Source organism: Triturus cristatus, chromosome 3_1 (genome assembly GCF_964204655.1).
Source record: "Triturus cristatus chromosome 3_1, aTriCri1.1, whole genome shotgun sequence".
NCBI classification, from domain to species: domain Eukaryota; kingdom Metazoa; phylum Chordata; class Amphibia; order Caudata; family Salamandridae; genus Triturus; species Triturus cristatus.
The window spans coordinates 777,044,431-777,069,760 of NC_140583.1; the positions used below are offsets into that span (position 1 = coordinate 777,044,431).

Genomic DNA, 25,330 nt, shown 5'->3' on the forward strand with positions numbered 1-25,330 from the left:
TAAAAGAACCTAACCTAGGGGGATGGGAGGTGTCAGAAAACAATCTTGATTCTGAAATACACCAAATGTAGAAAAAGGAAAAAATGTTCTTTTTCTTGAGTCCCCTCACTCACCAGGGTTTCCCCACGGTGACATGCTTCATCATTGGGGTCCTCCCAGTCCTCTACGGACTGAGGCGTGCTGCGACTTGCGAATTACGTAGGAGCACTAAAATCAGACTATGTGTAGTGCAAGTGAAAAGGTGGAGTGGAAGTTAAAATTAATCAGCTAGTGGGCCAAATAAACTTTATTGATGCTCTAAGCTGAAAAAATTAAAAATGGGGTGATATGCTAAAGTCCCTAATTGTAATGAATAGGTGTACCTAGCATATTGTCAGGTCAACTAGTTTCGAGCTGTAATCGCCTCTTATACCATTCGATAATTAACCAACAAAGAGGCAGGCGCCGGAGACTGGAAGGCAGGAAACAAAGTTTTATTCTCTCCGGAGGAGAACACATCAGATCAGACAGCAAGGTATCGTCACGAGGTGCCTCAGGGGGTGGGGGCCTTGATCTACTGTAATCCCTTTGATGTGAGGTGTTTCCTTTACAGTAGGGGCAATAAACTGTGTCCGCAGGGCTAGGTGATGGCCTGGGATTAGTTCGGACGATCAGGCATGGAGGAAGGGGTTACCGAAAGGGGCCATGGCGCTTTCAAAAATGGCTACTGCTTGAGGGGGCATGCGGGTCTGAGAGGGGACAAGATGGCGCCGATTATGTTGACATCGCAAATCAGATTTTAACAGGTCGGTGGAGGGTGTTTAAAAAACAGAGTGTGACCAGCGTTGATAGCCTCACAGCACTTATTGTTTTGTGACTATCAATCGCACTGCTGTACAGCATGGCCAAAAAACATTGATAAAGCCAAAACCTCTCATAGGCGAGACATATTGGTTTTGCCATTTCTTGTTATTTCTTTCTGTTTGGGCCTGCCAGGCTTTTCTTTGCAGTACAAACAAGTAAAAAATATGTCAGAGCTTCCTCCTTAAATAGGGCGAATGGTCTGGTCTTCTTGGACCGATGGCCCAACAAATGTCAGGCCATCATTCTATGGTTTCCACCTGTGAAGTCAGCGTGACAACTTCCGCCAAACCATGATGGTTAGCCCTACTCTAAATAGAGCGACCGAACAGTCATTTTTGTGGACAGGGTACTCTGCCACATTTATGGCAGCGTACCCTTTTTGCAAAGCTCTAAATAACCCTCAGGCTCTTTATCCCTGGACAGGCTATTCCCAACAGGCGATGAAGAGGAATGCTTCCACTGGGGCACCCACAAAAGCAACAGAATCAAGTGTGCAGCTCTGCACCCCGCTCCCAACAACCCTTTGGGGAGTAGCACTTGGGGGAAAGACAAAAGGGCAGACTGTGACTGAAAGATTCCCTTCATACTTGGGAAGAACCTGCTGATTTACCTCTCACTTCCCACAGCCACCCTGATGGCAGTGTTCAGAGGGCAATAATCTGCAGAAACTTCACCAAATAGCCACTGCTGCATTTCTAAAGCAACCCAGTCTCCATCCTCTCACACTTTCTCCACCCATGGAATGACAGAAATACCCTTATCTGGGGCAGCTACAACCTCCATCTTGTGCTATGCTGTATGAGGGCGTCCAAAATGGATGCCACTGACCTGGTCAAGCTTACTCTCACATTTAACATGGGCAACACTCACACAGTACACATGCATGTTCACTCTGAATGGCAACACATGAACTGGACACTACTTCCAAGTGAAAACTTACATGAGAAGGATCATTAGGCACCACACTCTCCCTAATTAGAAAAAAGGCCTGTTTATAACTCTCAATTTGAAAACATATGGTGCACATCCACGAGCGCTAACTGTATTGTATATTTCTCAGGACACAAGTAGTAGTCATGAATAAATTCAAGGGTGGGCTTGGTTCGCCCCTCCAGACCACACAGCCAGGCTGTGAATCAGGTGTGGCCCATCCGTATGGGTTGAAGGGCCACTCTGTGACAAGTGAGGTACTGCTGCCTTCCCTCATTTGCTGACCCTAGGTGAGCCATTGAGGGAAGGCAGCAGTCTCATACCTTCTGGGACCTCCGAGGATTCCCTCCCGGCGAGCTGTAGTGAAGGTAAGTTTTGTTTTTTGATGTTTGGTGCGTGGGCGTATGTATGAATGTATGTATGTGAAGTGGCGGCTCCTCCACTGCTGTAAAGGAAACATAAAATGATAATAACCTATTGTTATATTTTCCCTATTGCAGTGGGGCTGGCCAGACAAGGGAGGAGTGCTGTGCACTCTCTAAGTGTACATGAACTATTTGGCCGATTCTCTTGGGCCGACCAAACAGTTCATGCGCACTTTGCATGTTCCTACCAGGCTATATTGCACAGCCCAGTGGCGGCTCCTCCTCTGTGGTGGAGGAGCGTTGCCTCACTGCTTTTAAGCACTGCAAAGTAAAGGAAACATAAAATGATGCTTTGAGTTATTATTATTTTATGTTTCCTGTGCTGGCAAGCGGGTGGCGGGGCTGCTCTGCTCTCTTAGCAGGGCTGGGAAGGAGTGGTTTGCCCACTCCTAAGTGCACATGACTGTTTGGCTGGCCCTCTTGTGCCGCCCAAAACAGTCATGCGCAATTTCCTTGTTCTCCATGCAGGCTGCACCAGGACGCTCAGACCAATCACATCGCTGCATTGCAGTATTGTGATTGGTCAGGGGGAGCCTGGGTGCTTAATGCTGTGATTGGGCAGGGTAGCCTGGCTGTGCTTCCTGTTCTTCGAGTCTGATTAGGAGAGCAGGAGTAGAGACGCGGTACCCGACGGCAAGGTAATTGTTTATTTTTTTGTTGTCATTTTTTTTGCATTGCGCACCCCGCCCACTGCGCCCGCCCCTCCACCCGCGAGTCATGCTGGACGCCACTGACACAGCCTGGTCAGGAACATGCACAGGCTTCATGTTTTCCTGTTCCAGTCTCTACGGCAATCCATGGTGCTCAGACTAATCACAGCGCTGCATTGCAGGGTTGTGATTGGCTCAGGGGAGCCTGTCTGCCCGGATGCTTCCTGCTGCCGGCCGGGACAGGAAGAGGAAGAGAACGAGAACGGAGGAGAGGAGGCGGCCAGCTGTTAAAGGTAAGTCCTTTTTTTATTTAATTCCTCTCAGCACCCCTAACCCCCACCCCACCACCCCGATCCGGTAGCAGCTGCTGCTGTGTATGTGTATTTGAGTGAATGAGTGTTGTGAATGGGTGTGTGTGTATATGCGTGTTGTAAATACATGGGTCAGTGATTGTGTATGTATGTGTGGCCTCGCGCGCCCGTCCCTGCCAAAATTACAGCAAGCCACTGCTCTGGGTGTTACAAGTTACAGGATGTCCTAGGCCAAATAGGGCACACCAAGACCAAAACAAAAACGGCAGGAAACTAGTTATCATGCAAGCTGTGCTTACTCAGAGCAGAGGCTGAATATCTGTGTTATCAGGCCGACATTCCTGTCTATTTTTGGCTTCCTGTTAGTGTCTTCAAAAACACTGTGAAAAAAACATTGTCAGAAATGCCTGCCAATATCGGTAATCCAGAATTCATAGTGGTTTAAATGATGCCGTGTCCTTATTTACAGATTTTAAGAGACATTTCAAAATACAAAGCAAGGTTGTGTTCACCCCATACTTGTACTCATTCGAGTTTGCATTATAATAGTGATGCACGATCAGGACACAGTGAAAAACCACAGGTCGATAGTTCTTGGTACTGTGGGGTTTTGAGCGAACTACAAACACCATACATTCAGCGACAAATTCTGTGTCCCCACATGTATCTAGAAAATATTTGGAATTTTCGTTTATTTAACCTGAGAAAAAAATCTTGCTGGGGCAGACACACACACACCTTAAAGCTGCAACCGCTGATTCTCTAAACCGCGTGAGGAAGAGAAGAGAGACCACTGCCGACATGAATTTGCCTGAGCAGTAGGATCCACGTGGTGCCCCAGCAGTGGGAAGAGGTAGTCACTCCAGATACATTTTTTTAAGGAGGCGGCAGCATGATTTACAACAGAGGCTATGGACGCATGCTACAATGCGGTACAAGATTCATCTCATCTACAGAACTGTGCTCCATATACAGACTGAATAAAATATGTGAGTATGTCACTGTTCCTGCAATAATTCAGCACTGTGTTTGGGCTGTCGTGGATGACCGCTACCGCTTGCGTTGAGAAACCTTCCATTCACGTTGAAGAAGCTGCTGCTGAGTAGAACATCTACTTGAGCGGCAGAAAGAAGCAGCGCTACGCATGGTGCAGTTCCAGCGCGGGACAAAAATCTGTTGCAAAAGATCTGCGTGAACGGTGTGGCCTAACGCACTCCACCACTTACAGAAATCCGGCAGAGTTTTTTGGTCATTTCGCACTCCGTCAACTCCTCCCAGTCCTAGTTCTATTTAGAAAAATATCCACTTCAACTTGCTCCAAATGCACATTGGTCCAGGTATACAAAGAGCTATTTAACAGTTATTTTGATATGTAATAAAATAGTGATTTATGTCATAAGACAAATGTCTTAGGTTGACGACATGCCGGAGGTGGAGGTGCCTTGAGACTAGGTTGACTGAGGTACCCCTGCGGCCCCCCAGGCTGAGATGGGGTTGACCGACACAGCGGCTCCTGCGGCAGGGGAAGCCTCCCCCTCCCACTTTCAACACCTGTGGACATGCTGAGAACAGTGGCCCCAGAGGGCTAAAGTATTGCATTACACTGTAATTCCTGTGATGTCTTTAGTTGAACTGTTGCCCTGCTCTCTGCTGGGAGTGGTAAGGGATGTGAGAGCTGCAGCTTAATGGGGTTGGGTGGGTGCAGGTCATCCCGCCCCACCTTCTTGTTTTGTATGTATTGTTCCCCGTGATGGTTTTGTTTGTTGTTTAGGCATGGTTGCGAGTGAGTGGAGATTGAGATGCACGAGTGACATGAGGAGTGACCTCAGTGCGAGTGTGTGAGTAGTGACTGCGGTCTGTCAGGGGAGAAAGGGGAGAAAGGGTTCCTTGGCCTGACCATGACTGGTTGCTCCCAGGTAATTGCCTCATCCCGCAATAACGTTTTAGTGAGTGTTGTTTTGGGGTTTGTTTAGACTACAGGGAGGGGGATATCATGACTTGGGAGACACAATTCGGGTTTGTGTGTATTTACCCACGGCGTGGTGTGGACGATGTAGGGGATATTGAGTTTAGGTTTTATTGATTTGTGTGTAGTTAATTGGGGGTCGCACCACAGACTCGATCTGAAGAATGGCCTGTCAGGGGGTGGTTGAAGGGGGGACCCGAACCTGGACATCGGGGGAGGGTGGAGGACGATGCGTATTTGAACACCTATGGAGGGACACCTACACTTTATTCCCTGGAATGTGCGGGGTCTTAACACGTCTTTGTTAAACGCTGCAGAGTGAATTCCTATCTATGTAGAATGGGGGTGAAGATTGCATGAGAGGCATCTGTTGAGGGGAGGCTCAGAAGCTCCAGAAAAAAGTGGAGGCGCCAGCCGAAGTGCGATTTACACTTGTGTATGGAACACTTAATGGGGTAGAAGTGTGTCTGCATAATGTATATGCACCCAATGTGGATGGCCAGAATTTTTTGCCGTAGTGGAGGGGGAGCTAACGCCATATATGGGAGTACCGATCCTTTGTGCTGGCGATTTAAATTTCATACTGGATGGCACATTAGATCAGCGCTCTCCCCAGGATTGGCACTAAAAGGACAGATGGGGCGCCGTCGCACCCTATGGTCCACCGCACAGACTTCCTGGGGATATTCGGCCTCAGCACCCTTTGTGCTCCTGAAGAGGGTACCCCTGAGTACCTTTCCGCCTCTGGATCGCCATGTAACTCCGCCTGCAACACAAATAAAAAGATTAGAACATCCTTCCTCCCCTCACACGCCGGGTAAGCGGTAGGGAGGGAGTTGGCGTCAGGGCGAGGGGACAAAGAGGCCGCCAGGGGGGCGGGGGAGGACTATATACCTCTCCCTGACCCCTCCCCCCCGGCCGGAAGTGATGCGCAGGGGACCCCAACAGTGGTCTCAGGCCAAACACTAGGGTGCCCAGTGTGCCATCTTGTGGCACTAAAGGGGCCGCCCTCTTATGAGGGTCCCCTGCGGGGACTGTCGGTCAGCCCGCATTCTATGAGCAGGACTTACTGCTAGAGTGCTGATGGGTAATATTGTGTCTGAGCCAATTCAGGTACGGAGGGGCATGAGACTGGGCTGCCTGCTTTCCCTCCTGCTCTTCTAGCTGGCGATGGAGCCATTGGAGGAATGGATTCGGCGGGAACTGGGGTATTCTGATTGGAGACTTTGCCCACATTGTTTTGATGTATGCAGATGACACTCTTGTTTACTTCAGCTGCCTGGATCGCTCGGTGTGGGTGATGCTGGGGATCATGGAGGAAGTTGGGCATGTGTCGGGTCTTTGTGTCAATAAGCAGAAAACTATACTTTTCCCCCTCGGGCGCTTGGAGAGTCGGCCAAAAGTGGATCTACTGAAGACGGGACTGCCCTGCGAGATGACAGCTTTCAGTACCTAGGTGTGCAAATCGCTCACACAGAGAGGCTCCAATATGATCTTAATATGGGCCATGTGCTAATCGGCTTACGCGCCTCGGTGGGGTTCTGAAATATGCTGCCACACTCGGTTATGGGCAGGGTGGCCCTTAGCAAGATGGTCCTCCTCCCCCGATGCTTGCATACCCGTCAAAATTATTTCAGTGACATCCCAAGATCCACGTTTTGGCCCTTGACAGTCTTTTGATTTCATTAGAATGGGCAGGGCGAAGGAGCAGAGTTAAACTCAAGCTCCTGAAATTGAACACCGACGAGGGTGGCCTGGGCCTTCCAGACCTCAAACTGTACGACATGGCCAGACAGCTACAGCATGCAGTGCTGTGGTGCATTGAGAGGGGTAATAGGGAAAAACGTCTTGTGGCTGTACTGGTGGAGGAGAGTGACCTCCCCAGAAATTTCATGAGCGGGTCACGCGTCTCGACGTAGACTCCGTTCATAGTGAGGCATGTGGCCAAGGTTAAGAGATGGCAGTTAATGTGTGCTGAGGAGGCCCCCCTATGCAGAGCTGCTCTCACTCTGGTGGCTACCACCCTTCCGCAGTATGCAGACACTGATGGACATGTCCCAATGGACAGCAGGTGGATGCCAATATATGGGCAACCGGTACCAGAATGGGATGTTCTTCATGATGGCTGAAGCTACCGACCTGTTTCAGTTGCAGCCTGGCCAATTCCTACAAGATGTTAAGCTATCCCGCAAGGTCCATGAAATATGGTTGGATTGCCTGGCTGAGCCGACAGAGTCCAACACGCTCAGCATGATACTGGACATAGGATCTGACGGGGCCTGATCTCACGCTTGTATGCAACGCTGAAAGGAGATAGAGGAGTGGACATGGAGAGGGTCTGTGAAGGGTGGAATGAGGCACAAGGAGACCAACTCACAGAGGCGGAGTGGAAATGTGTGCAAACTGAGGTTCGGAACACAGCTAGCAATACATGGTTTAAACTGACGCTGTTCTTTTACCCACATCGCACTCACCTTACGCCACAAAGTCTACATATGATTTTCCCAACTAGAGCCAATGGTTGCCCTAGGTGTGGAGGGACCCTGGCACACTTCATACAAATGGCATGGGACTGACCCAGACTGGAAGAGTATTGCACAGCCATGGTAGACATCCTGCATAGGGTGATGAACACCCGAGTAGAGAAAGCAATGCGGCACTGATTGCTGGACTGTTGCTGACTCCTGCTAAGGAGAGGAAGATGAGATTTCGCTTTGCCTTGCTGGGTCTGCTATTGGGGAGGAGGCGTATTGCAATACACTGGGCTAGGCCTATGCCACTGTCACCAAATTGATGACTGGCAGACCTCAGGGAGTGAGTGGCCTGTGGCTGAGGAATGCAGGCTGAAAAAGGCGAGAGTCGATGAACATGTGGAGCGTGACCTGGAGCTCCTGGGGTGAAATGGTAGAAAGTATAGCAACGGATAATCAGGGGGTCGATGCAGATTCAGAGTCCACTGGAAGGAGCGGGGATACATCTGCTGGGGCAGGGAACAATGACTACCATAGAGAGCATCTGTCAGCGGAGAGCAGTGTGTGAACAAATATCTGCCTTATTTAGAGATAAGTGGACCATCAGCTTTCCGTCGAAAGAGCCCACGTTAACTCCATCAAGGGAGAGCTAGCCTCCAATAGCCGAATGGAGTAGGGCCCGTCGGAGTAAAACCCTCACACCTCCCACTTTATTTAGAGTACACGGTCTCATTGTGTTTTTTTTTCTGTCTGTCACCACCAGAAAAAACCTTGCGGTAATCAACAAAAAAATGAAATAATGACCCCATAACCTTAGAGGAAATTCCTTGAGCGTTAGAGTGGTTCATGTTTTGTTTTTCAATAAGAAACTCCCACTTTGGGATTTTATTTTGAAAAATAAACAAATGTTAAAAGTTTGGTGGATGGCTGTCAAAACTGACAGCGGCCACCCAGTACACTTTTTGTACCTTGAAGGGTATCACTGTGACGGCAATTCTTTTCATCCTAGAGACCTGGCCGCTAAGATGGATTTCACCTATAAATAGGATAGACTACCTTCTGTTAATAGGGTGGACATGAAGTCCTCTGCCAAACTGATAGACGTTACTCCGCCCGTCAGCTATTTTTCAGGAAGTCTACCTAGCATATGTATGTCTCACACTAAAAGTAACCCTTGCTTGCTTCACCTTGTTAGTCCCTGGAACTTAAATCCCAAATAGGAGGTACTTGCAATTTAGTGAAATACCTGGCTCTGGAGGTTCCAGGATCAGCAGCAATACTTATCTTAAGGGTTGTCTAATTGCCATTGAGTCTCAAATGCCTGTAGAAATGCCCTGACAAACTTTCTTACTCCTACCCCCACCCGCCATGGTGCAACATTTTTAAATATTGAGATTGTATTTCTTTCCTATAGAAAAGTCTTGCACCACGGTGAATCACTAGCCCTATTGTCACAAATTAGAACAAGATTTCACAACGACAGGCATTTGGGCGTTTGTATTTTGAAAGAATGTTCTGAATCTCGCGTAATACACAGAAGAGGAAGCAATAATGTTATGCTTATATTCCACACTCAGGAAATCTTGCACTGTTGATGCTCGTGTTGTACCTTTTCCATTTGTGTGAGAGGATTGACACTTCTCCCCCGGCTTGTACATTGTCTTAGTGTTAACTGAGGCTTGGACTGCAGCTGCCCAGGCTGTACCTGTGCTGTATGTCAATGAAGATTAGTCAACACCATTGCCCCTTAGAGAAGCCAGTATGAGTGCCACTGACAGTGGTGTTGCTCATAGCGGAAGGAGAGCGAGGAGAAGACGGGGTGAAAAGGTCAGTCTGCATCGTGAAAGGCTCGCAAGGAGGAAACGGGGAGCGCAGGGTGCTAAGAAGATGTGCAAAGTGCACGGGGGAGCATAGGGTGCAGAGAGGGAGCATAGGGTGCAAAGGGGAGCATAGGGTGCAAGTTTCTTTCTACATACAGAACAAGTACAGCAGTGCATGCTCTACCCAGCACACACAGAACAGGTCCCACATGAGCATCAGCCTCAGCATAGGCCTTCTTCTCAATGAGAACCAAGCCATCTCGTATCACTACAACCCAGTCATACACATAGCGGCGTCCGCATGAAGAGCAGTGGGGAGGTGCTGCTGGTCCCGCTACGGCTGCAGGTAAGAGCAGGGGGAGGCCACCGCCCCACTAAACTTGTGCCGCCTATAAATACAGATAAAACAGAAGTGATGGAGTTCGGGCCAGGTTTGCCCCTGTGGAATAAATCATGGTGGCCATCAGAGGCCGGAGTCTGTCCGTCCCCAGTAGAGAAGGTTAGAAATGTGGGCGTCCTCTTTGATAATAAACTTAACCTGGGGGCCCAAATGAATAGTCTTGTGTCTTCCTGTTTTTTCCTCCTGAAAACTCTGAGAAAGGTTTTCCCTTTCATTCCATCAGAACTTCAAAAAACAGTGATGGTGGCCCTGTTTCTCTCTAAGTTGGATTATTCCAATGCCTTATTTTTGGGGATCGATAAATGTCAACTGTTGAAGTTGCAGTCATTACAGAACGCAGCAGCTAGGTTGCTGCTGGGTCTAAATAGAGGACAGTCAACTTCAGCAGGGATACGATCTCTTCACTGGCTACCTATAAAACAACGTGTAGAATTCAAGGCGCTTACATATGTCCACAAGGCAATTTATGGCGGTGCTACAGAGGACTTAGAGAATTTCTTTGTACCCTATGTTCCTGAACGCCCCCTTAGATCAGCTATGCAGGGTCTTGTTAGAGTCCCAAAAATCAGAAGAGCACGCTGGGGTGGTCGGACGATTACATATTATGCACCCAGGCTGTGGAACAACTTGCCTCAGGCCATGAGACTGCAACCCAACCTTCAGGTTTTCAGGAAAGGATTAAAAACTCGCCTCTTAGAAACCATTTGAGTGATCGTCCTTATGTCCCCCTGCTACTACACCTCAGCGCCAAGACGCCTCGGCATTCGAGCGCTTAAGAAACATATATGAACATAAACTACCATTCTTTGTCACTACCATCCCACATCCCTGCCATTCAACATTACTGCCATTCTATGTCACTAACAGCCTGTGCCTCTACTATCTTATGTCATTACTATGTCATCCCAAGTCCCTTCCATCTCATACCACTCCAATCTTACCAACTTATCATCCCATGTAATATCATCAACACAGAGTCACCGCCAGCCTAAGTCCTTACCATCCTACACGCAATGGAACTATGATCCTATGTTAATACAGTCATCACACAATACTAACACTCCAGGCCACTACTATCCTATATCACTACATCACATAGCAGTACTATCCCATGTTAAGATCAACTTCCATTACCGCCATAGTCTATCATCAAGGTCCTAGGTGACTACCACCTCATGTTAAACCGTTAGCACCCTGAGGGTTTTTCATTTCCATCACAAAGCCTTTTTTGATGTTTGGGGCACTTCGCGTTTAAGCCTTCAACTTTTTTCCAGAAAAGATATCCAGGTCAAATTTGCGTCCTTTTTTTTCCATAGGTTGAGGGTTCTAAAGCATCTGTGGATTCCCTGGAGGGAACTGAGAAAATAGCAAAAATATAGAAAAATGTGGTTTTTTTGGGGGGGAAGAATTGGAAAAAGTACTGTGCAAGAAAGACATGTTATTTTCCTACAATGCTGTGCTAAAGATCACCGTTTTCCCAGATTTCAGGAACAAGTATAGTTGTAAAGAAAAGTTTTTACCACACTTTTTACATTTTCTGACAGTCATTTTTTCCTATGTTTTGTTGGGTCTACCTGTTCGTGTACCTCCAGTTTGTGGTGGAGACAACTGTGAGAGCCTTGAGAAATCCGTAAAGCAATACATTTCTGAAAACTAGACAAAACTGCGGGCAATGGATCCAGCCACACCAGTGGGTACTGTTTTTATCAGAAGTGTTTCAACTTTTGGTGATGTGTTGATCTCTGCACATTCTCCAACATCCCTCCACAGCACCTAATGGCACTAACTGGTTTCACTTTCATCAGTGTGACGTCAGACGTGCTGAGTGTGCTGTTCATCACACTGATGAAAAAAAAAAAACTCAGGACGCAAAATACGATTTTCCATTGCATCCCCACTCTGATTTGTTTTACACTGCAGTGGATGAACCATTCACGTCCATCTCACTATCTAGGTAATGTGGTGGATGTGAACGGTTTTTCCACCACATTAAAGCAGTTAATAGCATCCATCCACTATATCCCATGACATCATCATCTCATATGATTACACTCCCTCACCAGGGCCATCGCATGTCATTGTGGTCCTTTGTCACCATCATCTCACAACAACATGCTAGGTAAATGCTATATACCAAGGGACATATTTATGACTGGGGTTGCGCCGCGTTTGCACCACGCAAAGTAGTGAATCCACGATGCAAGCCCAAAATGTGATTTATGAAGCAACGCAAGGCCACCTTGCGTGGCCCTGAGTGGCTTCATAAATCCAGAGTAACTCAACATAGTGCAAATTGATGCATTGCGGTACTTTGTCCTAGGAAGGTGTTCCATGGGCGTTGCATGGGTGTTCCAGCACATATAGAATGAGGAATATGCCTTTAAGGATTGTTTTTGTGCAGGAAGGTGCCCCACAAAAAATAATCTTGCATGGAACGGAGGCATCCGTGCAACATGGTGAACAGAGCTTGTGCGTTGTTACTAGGCAGCCAAAACGGCACCAGCGCAGGGGGAAAGGCAGGAATGAACTGTTTTCTTTTAGATACGGCACATTCCTGCCCTTTCCCTGTCATGCAGCGCAGCAAGGTGACTTGCTGCACTGCGCTGCACTGGGCTGCACGGCGCTGTATGATATTCTCAGAAATGTACCCCCAAGTCACTAAATCCAATCTTACCCGCATCTTAAGTCACTCCTCCAATATTGTGTTTATCATACCTCACTACCATATCTTTCTATTACCCGAACATGGACAATGCTCATGAAGGAAGTTTGCACCGCAGCTGCTGCTGTATGCTGTGTGTATGGGAGTGAAGGTCCTTGGATATGAGCAGGAAGCTCTGCTATGTTACCAAATATCACAGGGCATAATATTGAAGATAAGAATAATTGTTTCTCCTTGTTAATAATATTGGTGTTATGCAGATATATTATGGTGCTTAATTTACTTTGTATTAATATTGTAATTTGTATGCTTGTTATTCAATTTTTTTTTAAAGAGCTTTGTTAGGTGTTCATTTAAAAAAAAATTCTGTTATCATTTAATGTTCTTTTTTTCCACATCTTTTGTAATTTTGGGGTTCAGGGTGAGTAATGTTTCATTTTTACCTTATGATATATATTTTAGTTCAAATAATTGTTTAAGATGTGTACTTTTTTGTTTTAATTGTTATTGTATTTACATTTAATTTTAATAAGTGTTATTTTTAGAAATGTTGAGGGTTCATACATTTTAGTATAATTGTTTTTCATGGGCTATGTGATTCATTACATGATTGGATGTGTAGTGTTTTTATGTTAGGCTAATTTTAATAATTTATTTTGGGGGTTCAAAAATAACTAAAGAGGAGAGGTGTGGCGCAACGGCCAGAGCAACTGACTCCGGAGCACGGGGCTGGTGGTGTGATTCCTGGCACTGGCGGCAGCTCAGCTCAGCACCATGTGACTCTGGGCAATAGCTCAATTAATATCCCCGACAGCCCCCAGAGACTTGAAACCTTAAGGGGTGATATGTTAGCGCTATACAAATATGGATTATAATGTGTTTGCTTGTTATTATTTTTTTAAATATAGTTAGGGTAATTTTGGGGGTTCAATTTCATTAATTGTATTAAATATTATATTTTATTTATATGACTTATAAGTTACATTGTTTATAAATATTTGGGGGGATAAATCATTTTTTTCATATATATTGGGGTGCTGCTTTTGTTTAGAAGATTAGTATATCAGAGACCCCATTTTTAGGTCTCGCCTATTCTATCCCGCAGGGATGGATAGGCAAGATTATAGAGAGCAGTCCGAAAAGTCTACCTAGCTGCGGATCGCGTACAGTTCATGTGAACACAATCATGCGCATTGTCAACAACTGCCACAACCACGCACATTCTTTACAGCTTCCATTTTCTACCAGACACTATGTGCGTGCGCGCCACGCTCTGCCTCTGTTGCCACATGCATTCAGCTCACCAGGCTGCACACCCCCTCACTCTCCATATGGTCACACGCCTTTTCTTTGATCTCCGCCGCGCATTCTCACAGGCTCCTCTCCGCCCACGCGTCTCTCCCCTTCCGTGTAGTTCCGCCCCGCCTTCTCTTTCTCGCATTTTTTTGTGGGCTTTGTGTGACTGACTACTTGACCTCGTGCCTATGAGTTTTGCATGCGTCTATTATATTTATTTACTTTTAATGGTTTTTTTTTTAACCGCCCACGCGTCTCTCCTCTTCCATGTAGTTCCCCTCTGCCTTTTCTTTCTCGCATCTTTTTCTGATTTTCGGCTTTGTGCGACTGACTACTTGACCTCGTGCCTATGAGTTTTGCATGCGTCTATTATATTTATTTACATTGAATGTTTTTTTTATTTAACTTTACTCACCCAATTTTTTTTTTTTAATTTAACTTTACGCACCCAAACACGTTCATTGTTTCCTTTCCTTCTTACATTCTTATGCGGAAAAAAAATCACCCTCTCCACAAACAGCACTTTTATCCTGTCTCGCCTCTCTGTGTATTGCTGTCTGCCCCCGTCTTCAATAATTTCCAGCCTCTGTGTTCTGCTTTACGCATCCAAACACGTATGCTTTTGTCTGATTTTCCTGCTTACAATCTCATGCAAAACAAACAAAAAAATCACTCTCTCCACAAACAGCACTCCTCTCCACCCACGCGTCTCTCCTCTTCCATGTAGTTCCGCCCCGCCTTTTCTTTCTCGCTTTTTTTTTTATTTTTTGTGCTTTGAGTGACTGACTACTTGACCTCGTGCCTATGAGTTTTGCATGCGTCTATTATATTTATTTACTTTGAATGTTTTTTTTTTTAACCGCCCACGGGTCTCTCCTCTTCCATGTAGTTCCCCTCCGCCTTTTCTTTCTCGCATCTTTTTCTGATTTTCGGCTTTGTGCGACTGACTACTTGACCTTGTGCCTATGAGTTTTGCATGCGTCTATTATATTTATTTACTTTGAATGTTTTTTTTATTTAACTTTACGCACCCAAACACGTTCATTGTTTCCTTTCCTTCTTACATTCTTATGCGGAAAAAAAATCACTCTCTCCACAAACAGCACTTTTATCCTGTCTCGCCTCTCTGTGTTTTGCTGTCTGCTCTCGTCTTCAATAGTTTCCAGCCTCTGTGTTCTGCTTTACGCATCCAAACACGTATGCTTTTGTCTGAGTTTCCTGCTTACATTCTCATGCAAAACAAACAAAAAATCACTCTCTCTACAAACAGCACTTTTATCCTTTTATTCTGTTTTGTCTCACACAATGCCCTACACACATTAGACCACACAAAATGCCACCTCACACACTGCCCTACACACATTAGACCCCCCAAACTGCCACCTCACACACTACCCTACACAAATTAGACCCCACAAAATGCCAACTCACACACTGCCCTACACACATTAGCCCCCTCACACTCTGCACCCCCTCACCCTCAAATAAATAAGAATATAGCTTACTTCCAAGGCATTGCAGTCATTTACGTGAGCCAGTGTCAGATTGTGTATTTTTTTCAATACTAATACAGCCTTTAAAGAAAATAGAAATACAGTTACTGACAAGTCACTAACCGACACTGCCTCTCTCACACAGACAGCACACAATGCCCCCTCACACAGACCACACACACTGCCCCCCTCTCACACAGACCACAAACACTCCCCCCTCACACATACCACTCACACTTACCCCTCCACACAGACCACTCACACTTACCCCTCTACACAGACCACACACACTGCCCCCTCACACAGACTACACACACTGCCCTCCTCACACAGACCACACACACTGCCCCCTCACACAGACCACACACACTGCCCCCTCACACAGACTACACACACTGCCCCCTCTCACACAGACTACACACACTGCCCCCCTCTCACACAAACCACACACACTGACCCCTCCTCACACACTGACCCCTTGACACACTGCCCCCACATACACTGCTCTCACATATTACCCACTCACAGTGCTTTAGGTCACACACACTGCACACTTACACCCCGCACACACACACAGCCCGCACCCTTACTCACTCACACTGTGCCCTCATACAATCCCCCCTCACACACTGCCCTCTTACACACTGCCCCCTAGTTTGTACGATGTCAGTAGGTGCCTTTTGTAAATTTTAACAAAAACACAAACGTTACAGGATCAAAGCGTTTCTAAAATGCATCAGTAGATTTTTTTTTTTTCGTCGATTAATGTCTATTGGTGCTAGGCGTTTTGTGCTTAAATTTGAATTTTTGTTTAACTTTATTGGACAAATGAACAAAGTTCACACTGACCCCTCTCACACAGACCACAAACACTGCCCCCTTCACACATACCACTCACACTTACCCCTCCACACAGACCACTCACACTTACCCCTCCACACAGACCACACACACTGCCCCCTCACACAGACTACACACACTGCCCCGTCACACAGACCACACACACTGCCCCCTCACACAGACCACACACACTGCCCCCTAACACAGACTACACACACTGCCCCCTCTCACACAGACTACACACACTGCCCCCCTCTCACACAAACCACACACACTGACCCCTCCTCACACACTGACCCCTTGGCACACTGCCCCCACATACACTGCTTTCACACATTACCCACTCACAGTACTTTAGGTCACAACCACTGCACCCTTACACCCCGCACACACACACAGCCCGCACCCTTACACACTCACACTGTGCCCTCATACAATTCCCTCTCACACACTGCCCTCTTACACACTGCCCCCTAGTTCGTACGATGTCAGTAGGTGCCTTTTCTAAATTTTAACAAAAACAGAAACGTTACAGGATCAAAGCGTTTCTAAAACGCAACAGTAGATTTTGCGAAAGTTAAAACTATTGGAATTGTAAATGACAAAGCTATTAATTTAGCTTTATTCAGAACCAACACATAAATACAAAATTTGGCATTTACAATACCAATAGCTCAAACATTCCTAATGCAAGACCTATTGCATTGCAAATGTTTGTTTTAAATGTGCACATTTCTACAGTTTATCAAAGGTTTGCAGGAATGGAGTTCAAATCGTATCTTCAACTTTCCCCCACCAACTCCAGTTCTATGACATTTGTGGATTTGAGTTGGAATAGTAAATAAAACTCCACAAATGTATGTACTTTCCCCAATGTTTGTGGACTGAATTTAGAATAGTAAATCTCAGATCCTACCAATTTATCAACTTTCTAGATTGTTTGAGGGATAGGGATTAGAATAGAGTATTTACCCCACACACATTTATGAACTTTCCCCAATTTTTGAGGGCCTAGAGTTTGAATAGTATATTTGATTACACCCCACCTAACTGCATCTGTTTTCTACTTTCTCCAATGTTTGTGGGACTGGCGTTAGAACACTAAGGGGCTGGTTTAGAGTTTGGTGTACGTGCACTCGTCCGCCGCCATGGAGTTCCGTTCATCCACTTTACAGTATGGTGGGTTGACAGACGAAACTCGGTCAAACATCTGCCGACTCCATTGCTTTTTCCTACCTCTATCAACAGAGTTATATTCCAAACACGATGGATCGAGTAATCCAAGTCATAACTCCGCCCCATATTTAGATTCTTTGATGGCCGGATGAGTAAAGGATGTGGGAAGTTGACCTGCATGTATGCCCACCTAATTTAGATGGGCGGATATACAGGTCAGTTTTCACTGCCTGTCACCGCCAGGAAAAAAAAACACTGGCATTAAGGGGCAGTGAAAACTGCATAATTCCCCCTCACTATGGGAGATATTTTCCATTGGGAGGGGGCATTGTGTTTTTTTTATTTTGCCATATGGCTCTGTCATGTTTGACAGAGCCATACGACAAAGTTACAATACATTGGGAGGAACCACCCTGACGACAATTTGGTTTTTCGGACCTCCGCCAGGGCGATGGAGTAATTTGCTACGCTACACTGGCAGAGGACAGACTGACCGTCAAATTATAAATCTGGCCCTAAATTTTGAGGTCGTACTTCATAACTCACTATTAACGTCTAAAGTACATGAGTATGCTTCACAGTGTCTTTTTGTTTATTCTTAGAAATATTGACATTAATATAACAATATTAAATATGTGAAGTTACTTACATGCATTTCTGAATGATTAGACATTTTCCTGTTAGTCCTTTTAATGTGTGGAGGGTACCTAATTCTCTGCTGGACCATACCGTGAGCTGTAGTTGGTCAGGCCCTTTGCACAAAGATGTTGAGTTCTTCCTGTAGCCTCTATCACCTGTAGCATCAGCCATGCAGTTCTCATAACACTTCCAGTGTGAAGTATGCAAAACACCTTCTCCTCCCAATGCATGAGGTTGGGGGTCCTGGGAAACCCACCACCAGTTGCCAGCACATCTCAGTGTGTCCTGGTGACCTGGAAGCAAGGGAATGTACTCTTCCACGCAGATCGGAGACATCATTTACTGTATGCACTATTCTGTCCCATATTTGCCGTCTGTGACTCGTGGTTGCTGTGTGGACCAGGGCTCCAATAAACTGGGACTTAACCCTCACTATCTCATCCACAATAACTATTAACTCAGGGAACTAATTTTCTAAAAAATAATCATGAAGGTCTTCTACCAGACTGAAGTCAGTGTGCTGACACTGCTGCTGTGAGATGAGAATGATAAATCGTTTGTGTGGTTAGAGTGGTAGCTTTTGTAGTTTGAGTTGCAGATGTGATTTATAAGTTGATATTAACCAGCTGTGTGTGTTGCCGAACACGTCCCTCAATATGATGGACACATCCGCCATCTGAAAAAAGGCCTGACATTGCTGTACTTCGTTGTGAACTTCCCCCATTTCACTATGACAGCAGACAAGTCTAAATATGGTGGACAGACATACAGCATGCCAACGCTAATGGAATTGTACCCATCGACAGTGGACTGGAAAACCAACGGGAGTACTGAGGACCAGCTGATGGACTCTACTCCGTCATGACGGAGGGCAGTCCTTTAGCAACAACTTTAAAAATGGTCGATGGTATTCTGTTAGTCTGGTGGATGGATCAGTTCCTCCTTGAAGAAGAAAAGATGGTCTGTACTCCAAACTCTAAATCAGCCCTTAAATCTAAACATCTAATCTTAACCCTTCCCCCCGTCAGAGTTTATGGGGTTGGACTTAAAATAGAATATTTGTGTCCCCCCCCCATTTTTGCACTTTAACCAAGGATTGTGGAACTGAAGTTAAAATAGTAGATCTGCACCCCCAATGTATTCAAGTTCTCCAGTGTTTGTGGGTTAGGAGTTAGAATAGTATATTTGTCCTCTCTCCTCACATTTACGCACTTTCACCAATGTTTATGGAACTGGAGTTAGAATAGCATAGTTGCTCCCCTTCACCTGCTTGTATGTGCTTTCCCCAATGTTTCTGGGACTGGAGTTATTTTTTTTTCAACATAGTTCTTTATTAGCTTTTTAGTACAACTGATTAATACAAGCACAACATATCTCCGGATATCAGCCTGTGTAGTTCTAGTTGTGCAATAGTAATAATGTATATAACTCACTCCCCCCTATGTGCTTCCACCACCAGGTATGAACTCATATATATATATCCCATGTTGTCTGTCTCACTACACTCAAGATACTGAAGTACATTGTTGTATCCATATACTCACCCTCAACTGCAAGGTGGGCGTGTGTCAGATTTTGCTTCTAAAGCTATTAGTGCTTTGTCCCAAACATCCATGAGTGTTTGTGTGCTGCTTTTTATATTGAGGGCCAGTATTGTCGTAATCTCTGGCCCTGTCTATTTAATCAAGCCCCTCACCCACTTCATCACACCAGGAGCAGTGCATGCCTTCCAGTTCATAGTGATGTTCCTGTTGGCCACGATTAGTGCCACATCTATAAAATTATACTGTTGTCTGGGAGATTGGGGCCTAGAAAATAGGCCCAATAGACGCTGGAGTGGTACTAGTGGAATTACACATCAAGTGAGATCATTTATAACTCCCAGTAGCTTCCTCTAATAGGCCCGTATTATAGGGCAGCCCCACACCATGTGGCAGAAATGGGCCTGAAGTTCAATGCATCTGGGACAGGTGTCAAGAGCTCCAGTGTACATTCTTTTAAATCTATGGGGGGATAAGTAGGTTGGGTGTAGGTAATTTACCTGCATGAATCAGAACCCAATGTTCCTTGAAACTGTATGTTCGTACTTCAGCACATTCTCCCACGTACCATCATCAGGCTCAATGCTAAGTGCATCTTCCCACCTGTATCTCGACATGAAATTCGGGGGGAGTGTTGTGTGTTGGAGCATTGCTACGTGTTTGCAATTTCCCATGCTAAGGATGTATCATAGTCCTAGGGACGTTGTAGCTTTTTGATAACTAGCCAACTTAGTTTCCTTGTTGTTTCCACGAGGGCCACACATGCCATGATTATACCCACTGGTAATTCTGTTTCCTTTCGTATATAGCATCAAAGGACCTCAAGGATCCCCCAGGGAACATTGCACTCATCCTCCCCAGTCTGACATAGCTCGAGGTCTGTTTGTCATAGTGTTTAATCAAGCAACTAGACAGTGGGAGATACTACAGTTGGATCTCAGGGGCACAGACATTTTTGACTTCCCAATCATAGCCTGCAATGTCGAAGGACTCAAAAGGCCCTCAGGTGTTTCTTAGTAATCCTTGCAATACCCAAAAGCAGCAAAGCTACTGACAATCCCAGAATGGATGCCACCATTTCTACTGTATCCCAAAATTAAGTGTCACCTATCCAGCTCATTGTCAAGATCAAGTGTGCTGCCAGGTAATACGATTCCATGATAGCTGCCCCCACTGCTCCTCCGCACAAAGGGAACATTATCTTGCTCATGGCTAAACCCCCCCAACGCATTAGATCGGATATAGAACCAAAAAAGCATATTTTAGGATAATTGATATTGCTTGAAAGTAGCAGAACAACAGTGGCAGTACTATCATAGTGTTTATGGACACCCTGCCAAAATGGGAGAGAGGCAACTTTCCTCAGAAGGTCACGGAGGATCACACGGATGCCACAGACCTTACCGGATAACCGCTCACTATTTGTTCCACCTCACAATAAATCCAGAAACCAAGATTATTTTAAAGGGTTGAAGGAGTGGAGTTAGAATGTTTCAGGAGATAGAAGCTTAAATCTCTGCATGCATCCCCATGCATTTTTTTTAAATAAGAATTGGATTGCATTAGTTTAGTTAAGTTTAGTTAAGAAGCAGTTTAACAAAATTAACCAATTATATATATATTAATAAAAAATAATTTAAATACAGTATATAATAATGAAATAACACGTATATTCACTTGTTTAAAGTATACTTTATTGAAAAAACTTTAAGAAAATACAAATATTTACATGCAATATTTGTTTTCTCAAAATAATTTATGCATCCGATAGTTTTCATGTATGCATCAGATAATTTTACAAAATGTTTGCTATCATTAAGGAATCTATAAATCCAAACTTTGGTGTTCTAAATTAATCTGTAAAAAAGGATTATAAAATAAGATCCCTTTCAAATGTATAAAAAATTAAGTTTACTTTCACAACATAATTAATGACAGAAGGTATAGAAAAACATTTAGATAAATATTTTTGTGAGGAAAATATTTAACAAAAATCATTTTGTGTATATCAAGTAACTGAAAGGAATTTTAATAGTGTACTGCATAATAAACAGGCTTATGAGCTACAGGAAACATGTATATTTTTATTATTTTGTTTGGACTATTTCTAATTAAAAAAAATACCCTTCAAAAAACGTTTTCACAATTTTTAAGCAGTAATGCAAGTTATAATAATATATCAAATATAATAATGTTTTTACATTGAATGTAATTTATTTGTTGTCTCTTTAATATTTTCATTACACCACCATTTTTCCAAAAAGTGTGTTGTATAGTATTTTTGTTATGTTATTTTAGTTATTGTAAGTGTAAATTGTGGTTTGTAGATTTATAGGGAAGCAAGCATATATTAGTATTAGGTTAGTGTTTGTTTGATGTATTAGCATAGGGTGTATATGAAGAGATTACCTAATATATGTTTTTTGGGTCTCTGTCAGGAAGTTGGGGTCTGTTATGATGACAGGAATATGTAATCTCCTAATATTAGTAGTGTTTTTTATGAAAATGTGTTGGAATGTTTTGTAACTATGTTTAATATTTCACTTATTTTTCTGGCGGAATGTTTTGAGTTGTTTGCTGTGCAGAAATGTACTGTTATTTGTCTAGTTTGTAGTGTAATTTTTTTAGTAATACGTATATTTTGTATTTTAAAACTTACTATTATATATAGTTACTAAATTAAATATGTTTTGTTTATTTTTTTAGTTTATAGAAAATGTATTGTATTTATCTCATCTCTTTAAAAGTGTTATTAACTGAGGTTATTCATTGTTAAGTTTAACTAGATCTGACAGGTCGGTGTTTATGTTGTATATAATATTTTGAATATGTGTTGGACACTTTATAAGTGTTTTTTATGGAATTTTATATCATTTAAGCAGCATAATTTTGTTCCTTTTGTCTTAAGTTTGACTTAAGACAAACTTAAGACAAACTTAAGACAGACTTAAGACAGACTTAAGACAAACTTAAGACAAAATCCTAACTTAAGTCTGTCTTAAGTCTGTCTTAAGTTTGTCTTAAGCCAAACTTAAGACAAAATCCTAACTTTACTACTACTATATGCCTTCTGTGAATACCAAAAGTAGTAAGATTAGGATTTTGTCTTAAGTTAGTTCTGTGAATCAGGCCCTCCTGATTCACAATTTATATGCTATGTCTGAGAAAAGCATTATCAAAAGCATTCCTGAGGTTTGTCATACCCTCTGTAATATTGAAGTGAATCCTATGAAAGTGCAAGTGGTACAACAATAACCTGTCTTTACTACCATCAAACAAGTGCAAGTTCCTTGGCAGTGCTAATCTTTCTATGTAAACATATTAACGATTGTTCTCCAGTTGAATTACTTAAGTAACTTTGTGTAGGGTCCAGCCTAACAAACCGCCTTTACATCAGCCACAATCCTGAGACATCCAGACCTTCCATTACTATTCTTTGTAGAGAAAGATGCCTCTGCTGGAGCCATTGGAGCCATACTATCACAACTAGATGTTCACACCCAGCCGTTGCATTCCATTGCTTGGTATTCACAAACTTTATCCACTACCGAGCACCATCAAATGTCTACGACTGAGAATTAGTTGTCATTAAAGACTAATGCACACATTGCTGACATTACCTGTAAGTGGCTATGTATGAAGTGATTGTGTGGCCTGAACTCAGGGATTTAGGGTTCTTGCAATCCTTCCCCCCCCCCCCGACCGGCTTTCTGCTTCATGTTATAACTAATTGAAACATGGCGTTCCTCAAGGATGGGCCTTCAGTCCCACCTGTTTAACATTTATATGGCTCCCTTGGCCAAGGTGATGGAACTCTGGGGTCTCAATATAGTGTCATTTGTGAATGACACTCAACTAATGCCTTCCTTCCAACTGATTGACAACTCATTGTTGCAAAGTTTCCAAGGCTGTTTATCCACAGTGGCTCCTTGGATGCAGCAGAGTTGCCTAAAATAGAACTCTGACAAATTGAAATTACCTTTTTTTTTGCAATACCTCCCCACTTGACCTACAAAGGTGGTAGCCAAGGGAGCTAGGGGAACCTCTCACTCTCTCCACAATGGTGAGAAATCCAGGGATAAAATGAGATCACAACCTCTCCTTCAAACCCCAAATTCAGTTTGTTACAGTGACCTGTTTCGCAGTGCTCAATTCTTTAAAAAGACCTTAAAATTCTTACCAACTCAGATGCAAAAATTGGTTGTTCATGCTCTAGTGACCTTTCAGATTAGATTATCCCAACTTGCTATATGTAAGTGTTCCTGTCGGTCTGATAAACAAATTACAAGTGATTAAAAATGCTGTTGCTCATTTGATCCTTAACTGCCCTAGAAGGCTGCCCATTCGCCTCTGCTTGAAGGAACTTCACTGGCTGTCGGTAAAAAGAGGATCAACTTTAAGGTCTTATTGGTCACTTTGAGAGCAATTTATAACAAATGGCCTCGCTATCCCATCAGTAGATTCAGTTAAAATGTTCCTAGCAGACAGTGGTGTAGCTAGCGCTATTGCCGCCCGGAGCAATCTCTGAGTTTGCCGCCCAGGGATGGCCTGAGGTAAGAGCGAGGGGTTGGCGACAGACAACGATGAGGGGGAGCGGTGACAGACAACAATGAGCGGGGGAGGCGACAGAGGATGAGCAAGGGGGAGGCGACAGACAACGAGGGAGAGAAAACTTACCTTGCGCTCGCTGCCACCCCTCAAAAAGTGCCGCATGGGGCAGACCGCCTCCAGTCAGCCCCCCTCTCGCTATGCCACCGCTGTCAGAGCACAACGCTCCTGAAATCAGAGAGGGTTGTATTCCTGGAGTCCGTAAAGCTAGGAGGGGCAGCCGCTTCTTCTCTCTGCTGGCAGCAAAGCTGTGGAATGAACTGTCTCTAAAGCTGAGAAAGATTTATTCAGAAGTAATGTTCCAAAAAAGGTTTTAAGAGCTTCTTCATCGGAGAACTGTAGTCTTTGGAATGCTCGCCATTGCTGGCTAGCACCGGGATGATTCTTTTGGAAGCAGCTGTGGCACTGCACAAATCGCAGCTCATTTATTTATTCATGAGATGTGAAAATCACCACCATGTACTTTGGATGATAATCTTTTCACACTTTCATTTTTAGGTCTCGCCTGCAAACGCAGCGCGAAGCGCTGCTGTCCGCAGCGAGATCTATTGTTGCTGACTTGCTTGGGAAGTGGGACAGGAGATGGGCACGCGCAAGGCTATTGGCGGATTTGAGCCTGTGTACGCGCACGTGAACACGCACGTACAGACACGCGACGTGCACATCTCCTGTCCCACTTCCGAGGCAAGTCAGCAACTTTGTGCCATCATACTCACTGTTGCCACTGATCCTTTGAACATTTGCGCTGCAGATCTGGACGATGCTGTTAAAATCCCGGGACGGGGAGCGCTGCGGGCCCAAGTGCCCGTACATGGTGGCGGTAGTGCGTCTGCTTTTTCTCGCTGCTGTGAAGGCTTCCCAAGTGCTACCTCCTTCGATCCAATACGGCGATCTGACGTGCCCCGGTACTGCTCCCAAGCCCTCTCCACTGCTCCGGCCTGCACCCTAGCGTTAGGTCCGCTATAGTCGGGTCTCTGAACCTGCCCCAGCTATCAGCTGCGTACCCAAACACCCATACCAGGCATGCGCCACACGCTGAGCAAGGCACGCCTTACGGCGGGCGCACTCGATACTTACGAGCTACGTCACAAGGGCTGGTTGTATGCAGTGAGGGAATGCATCGCAGCCTACTGAATCGCCACGCAGCTATTCACGCCTTTGGTCTGAGGATACGCCAGCAGTTCTGAGACTGACATTTTCCTCCTACAAGCCACCTGGGTAGATGTACTTTGGCCTGGGAGCCCGCTCTTGCTTTATAA

General features: G+C 44.7%; 1 long non-coding RNA gene across 2 annotated transcripts in view; it reads left to right on the plus strand.

Moving 5' to 3' along the window:
* Nucleotides 1-2,794: 2,794 nt before the first annotated feature.
* The window catches only part of LOC146861001 (uncharacterized), a 66,495-nt gene continuing 43,959 nt past the window's right edge, over nt 2,795-25,330 (plus strand). The window contains exons 1-2 of one of the 2 annotated variants that reach the window (XR_014978899.1): nt 2,795-2,836; nt 3,031-3,141. This is a non-coding gene — a long non-coding RNA (uncharacterized LOC146861001). Of the gene's footprint in view, nt 2,837-2,934; nt 3,142-25,330 lie in introns of those variants that run through there. The other variant, XR_014978898.1, reaches the window with a different exon arrangement.